The sequence below is a fragment of the Pteropus vampyrus genome, unplaced genomic scaffold, assembly GCF_000151845.1.
Source record: "Pteropus vampyrus isolate Shadow unplaced genomic scaffold, Pvam_2.0 Scaffold58, whole genome shotgun sequence".
Classification (NCBI taxonomy): Eukaryota; Metazoa; Chordata; class Mammalia; order Chiroptera; family Pteropodidae; genus Pteropus; species Pteropus vampyrus.
The window spans coordinates 4,942,004-4,949,491 of record NW_011888839.1 but is presented as its reverse complement, the minus strand read 5'-3'; the positions used below and the strand labels follow the sequence as shown (position 1 = coordinate 4,949,491).

General features: G+C 31.5%; 1 protein-coding gene across 3 annotated transcripts in view; it reads left to right on the top strand.

Annotated features, from left to right (window-relative positions):
* The window catches only part of GRIK2 (glutamate ionotropic receptor kainate type subunit 2), a 580,378-nt gene that overhangs the window by 351,486 nt on the left and 221,404 nt on the right, over positions 1–7,488 (top strand). The gene's annotated exons all lie outside the window — the stretch shown is intronic.

The window sequence follows — 7,488 nt, the reverse complement described above, 5'->3', positions numbered from 1 at the left end:
CTTTTAGTAGCATACCATGTTTATATAAACATGTGTGTCTGTGTTATTCCATAGGCTGTGTTCAGTGGGTATAAAATGTCTGAACACTGAAAGTATATGGCCTAATCTATCAGAGGGTATTAGATAAATTAAAATACATATTAAATAGAACACAGGTGTAACTATTGGAATGAGTTAAAAGGTGAGATTGTGCTACGATTTTTTTTTTCTGAGTATTTTAAAAGCTGCAAATGTGTATTTTTAAAAGCTCTAAAGGTAATTCCAGGTATGATTTTGCCCTAGTGGGGGTTATGGAGAATACCAATCAATGCCTCTCTTAAGTCTGCCTTTACCTATTAATTTATCCTGGATCCCCAGGTTTTGCTGTCTTTTAGCTTTGTCCATGTAATATGACATGTTATCTTTATAATGAGAAGATGAGACAGATCTATTATAGTAAAAGATATGCACTATTAATGAGTTTCTAACCAGCTATCAAGGTATCATCAAATGTGGTTTATCTTGGTGAATGAAAGTTTGAATGGAAAATTAAACTCCCACACTGACTGTCGAAGTGCAGTGGATCATTTTGTTCTTTAATGTCACACTTCACTGGACATACTTCACAGAATGGTGGATCATGCTTAAAACAAGCAGCCTTTACTTTAATGACAGTGGATAATGCAGCAGAGATGAATAATAAGCGTTAGCAGTCTTAACTTTCTCTGGCGGTACTCTGTCTCAGGTGCTTGCTGGACAATTTACAAAGTACGTATGCTATTTTATAGATTGGAACTTGGGATCCAGCCAGTGGCCTGAATATGACAGAAAGTCAAAAAGGGAAGCCAGCCAACATCACAGATTCCTTATCTAATCGTTCTTTGATCGTCACCACCATTTTGGTAAGTATATGTTTTTCTATTCTTTTTAGATAATATCTAGATAACCATGGAAATGGATAGAAAAGGAGATTATAATTGGAACAATAATGAACAGAATGTAATATATTTTACAGTTATTTAGCAATTACTGCATAACAGATGAGTCAATGTTAATTTAGTCACAGTTTTATTTTGTTAGTCTTCAATGAGGCAAATTATATTGTTTGGACTGCTTACATTGATTAATAATATAGCTTTATATATTACTGGAAATCTTTACATTTCTACAAAATTAGTTACTATTGAAGAATTGTCAGTGTTAAGATTTGAAAAATACATAGATATGCAACTGTATAAATATAATTATGTGAGGACCTGCATGTGAACTTTGCTTCTGATTTCATTTCCTGCAAATATATATCAGAGAGTGTGCTATGTAATTTTCAGGATTTTTTCTATAATAATTATATTTAATCTTGCTTTCAATTTAATTGTTTTTAACATGAAGAATTACTTTTACTTTGCTAATCTCCATAATGAAATCAAATGACGAGTGTTTTTTTAAGCCAGAAATACTTTCACCACTAACAGAATTAAATTAATATTAAATATTTTTGTCCCTCTCGCAATTATATATTTTTCTTAGATCACACAGTAATGTTCACATATGCCTACTACACCATTTGCAAATGAGAATTTTAATTTTAGCATAAGCTAGGGGCTCTTATGTTATTTAGTCAGTGATTTTACCTACAGAATAAGCTTATCGATGCTAGTTCTTGTACCTTCCCAGGTAGCAAATAAGAATGTGAGATTAATGTCCTGAACAAACCACCACATACTTCTAGCATTTATATAATTTTTAAATTTGATTTATGGTGGGAAATCAAGCCAGGAGGAATTTATAATCTTGTCTTTTTAGTAACAACAAAGATGTCAGATCTCTAGGCATGTCAAAATAAAATAGTTTGGGTTAAAGACTCTTGATAATGAAGGAAAGCTGCTAATCACTAAATGACAGTGGTGGAATCTCATATGTTTTTAAAATCACTTTCCTGCTAGGAATCTCAGTGAACACTTCCTTCCTATCATATCTAAACTTCCTAAATTCTCTTTAAGTTAACTTTATATCTTCCTCTCTTTTCAAAAATAATTCTCATACCTATAAATCCACTAGCTCTATTCTTTAGTTGAAATGTTCTTTCAGGATGCTTTTTCTTCCGGTATGTTCTGGATCTCATTACTTCCTTCTAGGACTATTACAGTAACCACGTAATTGTCCCTCCTCCAGATGGCCTTTCTCCTTTGCAATGCACCCTGCTCTTCAGCTTAAAGATCTTATTTTGTAATGTCTCTACTTCCTTGCTTACAAGTCTTTAGTGTATCCATATTAACCATTAAAAATTCCCCAACATTGACCCTGATGTTCAAATCCTTCTATATTCTTGTCTTCCTTCACCTTTCTATTCTCATTGTCCATTACTCCTATTCAGGATACCTGTGTTTTAACTGAACTGGTATAACCAGTCACCTGACTATCGTGATTGTGTTAGCTCTGTTCCCTTTGTCTGCAATATGTTTTTCTCTATTTCTGAGATATTATAGTACTTATCAGCACTTTATATTTAATATTAATATTATGCTATTCTTTAATTATTTCACATCCTCAATTTTTTTTCCAGACGACTGAACATTCTATGTAAGAATAGGGTATGACTATATCTTCTATTTTTATACCACATGTGCCTCTACAGTACTCATAAAGAATACTGTGCAGGAGACATCTGTGGTCTTCAGCAATCCACTCCATACTCTTCTATATTCGCCTTGATCCAGTCAAACTTTTAAATCTATCACTTATTTTACGGCTCCAGATATTTGCTCAGTTCTTTCTGTTCCCCTGTGAAAATCCTATATATTCTTCCAAACACATCTCCAATGACACCCACTCCATGAAACTGTCTGATCTCTCCATTAAGTTGTCTGCGTGTGGCAGGGGTTGGAGGGTACATGATACATACATTTTATGTGTCACAATACTTTATCATGATACTTACCAAGCATTTTTCTTTATTTTAGAAAATATCTGTGACATGAATTTGTGCAAGGCCAATGATCAAATTTTCCATTTTTTTGATCTCTCAGTTTCAGAAAAAAGTGCTTTGGGCACAGAAAGCACTCAATAAATATTTACCAAATTTAATCAAATAAATGGTATTTAATTAAATGGAAAATTAGAGGAGCTAAGCAACTTCCAAAAGACTACTTTCAAATATTTTTCAATTTATTGCAAACTTCTTATAGATGATTAAGAGTAAACATATAATTTCTGAATTTTGTTTAATTACTTAGGGTTGTTTTGTAAGACAGAAAAATTCAGACATTTTTTCTCAACAGTAAATAATTTTGCATCAGTAAACAAGTGGTATTTAATATTACCTTCATATCAGAGCTACGTATAAAGCTTTTTAAAAAATTACTGCTACCCAAAGCATGCTCCATACCTTTAAAATATTATTTCTGGGCTTCAGATCTTGGACATATTTATTTTTTTCTTAGTTTCACAAGTAATTCTGATCTATAATGATGGTTGAGAACTACTGCTCAGATCATTATATAACTAAGATGTAGGATCAACTGTGGAACATACGCTAAGCTTATATTTTTAATAAATAGGTTATTTATATTTTAAGGTATATCACTCTACTGGTTTCTAAGAGATCCTGATGTTTATTAAAATGAAAATTACTTTATTTGTTTTTATGTCACTTAGTTGAAATAAATTATTTTTCTGAATACTCTGTTCACAAAGTATCCACAATTAACAAAAGAACAGACTTGAAGAGATTATTTACCTTATTTATGTAAGCCTTATGCTTGGTGTAATTTATTGATATTTAATTGATATTATAAGGAGTTTATGATCATTTGATTTATGTTATGATTATATTGTCTTTTTCTCTCTTGGAAAATCTCAGAGAAAATTCTGGCTGTGTTATGAATAATAACATCTGCACAAAGAGAAGTTCACTTATGCTTCTTATTCAACACTTTTTTTACATGACTTTAAAAAAAGCAGTAAGATATTCTAGAATACAACAGTATCAGTGTATTAATCATAATCAGTTTCATTTCACATGAATATATTCATTTATTTATTTTATTTATTCATTATTTTATTTAATAAATATATATTCAGTGATGACAATATAACAAGCATTGTGCTAAAAGCTATATTTGATTAAAAAATAGACATGGTCTTTTTCCTCATGGAGCTTAGAAAATGGTAAGGATTATAGGGAAAATTACACACACACACATACACCCCTGTGATTAGAATATAAGAGAAAGAAAATTGGAATGATGCCTTTTACAGGATGGTCCTGAGTTTTACTGGGATCAAGAATGAAGGAACAAGTCAGGTTAGGCCTTACTGCAGAAGAATAGACAGCTGACACTTGAGGTTTGAGAAGGAATTAGCAAGGTAAAGAAAGGGAAAAGTAGTATTCTTGGCAGAGAAGAGCATGTGAAAGAGCTCTCAAGCAAGAAATATCTTGGAAAATTTTCAAAATTGAAAGAAGACCATGATTGGGGCTGGTGCTTTGGTCTGCTTCTCAGCTTCATCAAATTTGATTATATGAATATGGTCCATTACTAAAGAATAAGAGAAGACTTTTTTTTTTTTGTATGCCTACTATCTGCTAGGCATTGTTCAAAGCATGAATTTACTTATTTAATTGTCATAATAACCTTTCGAGCTAGATACCATTATTAATATTACTTTGCAGATAAGAAAGCTGATATCCAAATTGCTTAACTAAGTTACTCATGGTCACATTTCTATAAAGTAGAGTAGTGGGTTTTCAACCAATTTGTATAGCTAACTTGAGCAAACAGTACTTGTAAGATGAAAGCTCTAGTGGCCCACCGTGGAAAAGTCTAACGACTATAGTTTAGGAACAAAATAGTATCTTGATTAAGAATTGCTCACCTAAAGCAATGCTTCTCATCCATAAATTCTACACATGCTTGAGCACTATGATGCTCTTATGGGTATGTTCCCAAATATCTAGATGTACTCATCTTCAGAGGACAGGATTTAGGCTACTCTTGCTTGAATATCTTGGGCCTCTCATTTCTCTTCTCTCCTAATTTAGTACTCAGTTTTCTTTTAGCCTCTTTAAACCATAATCTCAGATTTTCCTGGGCAATCAAAAGAGTATTGGGGTTTATTTCATTTTTTTCTCTTAAGAATTGAAATTAAGCATCTTATTTACAAATATTTTTACTCCTTTTCAACAACAACCTACACATGATACACAGTATGTGTACAGAATGTAGTTATATTATAGAATGAAATCATTTTAGGAATCTCTAAACAATTTTTTAAATGCTTAACTTTTTTTTGTTTTGAATTAAGATTCATGATCTCATACAATTTAGAAATTTTTGTAACTTCACCTGCAAGTCTATTTATGCCTTCTTCTTAATATTCCTCATATTACAACTCTGGTCTTCAAATTTTATGTTTATTTGTTATTAAAATCCTTTGCTTCTTGTGGTTATCATTATTAATGGAACTAAAAATATAAACCTTAGAATCATGTTTTTATTAATGATGATTTCACTTATTTCATAGAGATTGTCAAAACATATATTCCTAATTGCCAAAAATAATAACAAAAATACTAATTCTGAAAGAAATATTGAGGACTTTTGAGGAATGATGTGTGCTACATTTTCAGTTTATAACCTCATCCTGTTGTCCATACTGCTGTTGATCCACTAACTAGAGGCAATATTAGGCGACTGTATATGTAAGAAGTTCATATAGGAAATGCCTATTTTTTTCTCTTTTTTTTGGTTTTCAATAGATTTTTCTTAGGCCTGTCTAAATATATTGAGTGCTCCCCACTGTACTGTTCCTGTATCATAACTGATTTTTGTCCATCAAAAGATTACTAGCACTTAAAAGCCACCATATATATTCTTTCTGTTGATGACTAGAAGCACTTTAGTGTGCAAATTACTATGAATTTGGTTACTTTTCAGAAAAGTCACCTATTCTTAAGAAGTTTCTTTCTTCCCTATTGCTCAATGGTTTAACAAATGTGCTTGCATCTGTAACAGTCTTTTTCTAAATTTTATTTTTTTAGCACTTCATAGAAGGTTGTATATTTCAGCACTGAGTTTACTTGCTTAAGCTTGTAAAGCTTTTGTCACAGCCTACAGATACAGGAAGCTTATCTGGTAGCAAAGTCCCAAGGACAATGAAAGGACTTGCTGAACAAAAGTCAGAAGTGACTGAATCATTCCCTAAATGGTTCTGCAGCTTCTTCTATAATATCAGCAAAAGCAGATTTCTAGGGCTTTAAATCTGCTACTGCAATAAGTTTTCACTTTGATTCTTCTCTTTCCATTGTCACAAAAGAACTGTGAAGCATGGAGTTCTTAGAGAGTTGTTAGCATTTGGTCTTGGAAACCTGGGCACTGTAGCTTCTTGAAGAAAATAGATTTTCATTCTTAGCAACCCCTACAACATTTCTAAGCAGTTTTATGTATAAGTACTACTTAAATGCTAACATGTGAGATGAGAGTGCCTCATTCAAACTCAGTCTCCTCATCCTCTATTACTGCAGCCAGCTTGTTCGAATGCAACCAAATCTTTTCTCACCATATTTTTTTTCTTCTATTTCCAGGATTATACTGGCACTGCATTTCTCCTTTTTAATCTTGTCTTAATAACTTAATGTGTTTTATTTAAAAAACTTCTCATATTCTCTTAGATCCCCAGATTAGCTAGATAAACAGACAACTATTGGTGGTGTTACCATAGAGGAAAAAAAAAACAAAAAAACTGTGTGTTTTAATGTGAAATCAAGCTTAATTTTTCAAATCTTAGGTTCTCAGTCTTTAAAGGCTTTGTAAATGACCAGAATCTTGTTTTTACCACATAATTACACATACACACACACTCACATACACACACACCTGCTTCCTTTATCCTTTGTGAAATCCAACAGAAATAAAATTGTAATATTCTTAAGTATTTTAATCGTCATATTCTTTTTTATTGCCAATATTATTGTCAATACTATAATTTTGTTGAGATTATTTTATTATAAAGAACGATATTTTAGATTTGGTATAGATGAATGAATAAAGCAATTTAAACTTTTGGTTCAGCTTAACCACAGAAAACTACATGGAAATTAAATAATTTTGCTTTACCTTTCTCATTTTTAAAGATTTTATCACAATAGTATCATGTAAAATTATATAAATTTTAGCTACACCCTTAATCTGAGATTCGTATATAAATTTACAGCTACTATCCTCCTATATGTCCCATATCAAAGTTATTATGCATCAAACTTCCTTCTTCAATTCAGGCCTTAGCACATCTGTTTTAAATATATTTGAAACGATTTCCTATATATTTGTGTGTGTGTGTGTGTGTGTGTGTGTGTGTGTGTGTGTGTCTTTCTCTTTTTTTTTCAATTACAGTTGACATTCATTACTTTTTATATTTGTTTTGGTTGTACAGCATACTGGTCAGAAAATACAATTTCATGTATTTCCAAAATCTGTTTATGGTTCCAGTATTTTTCTAGTCACTCAAGCCAGA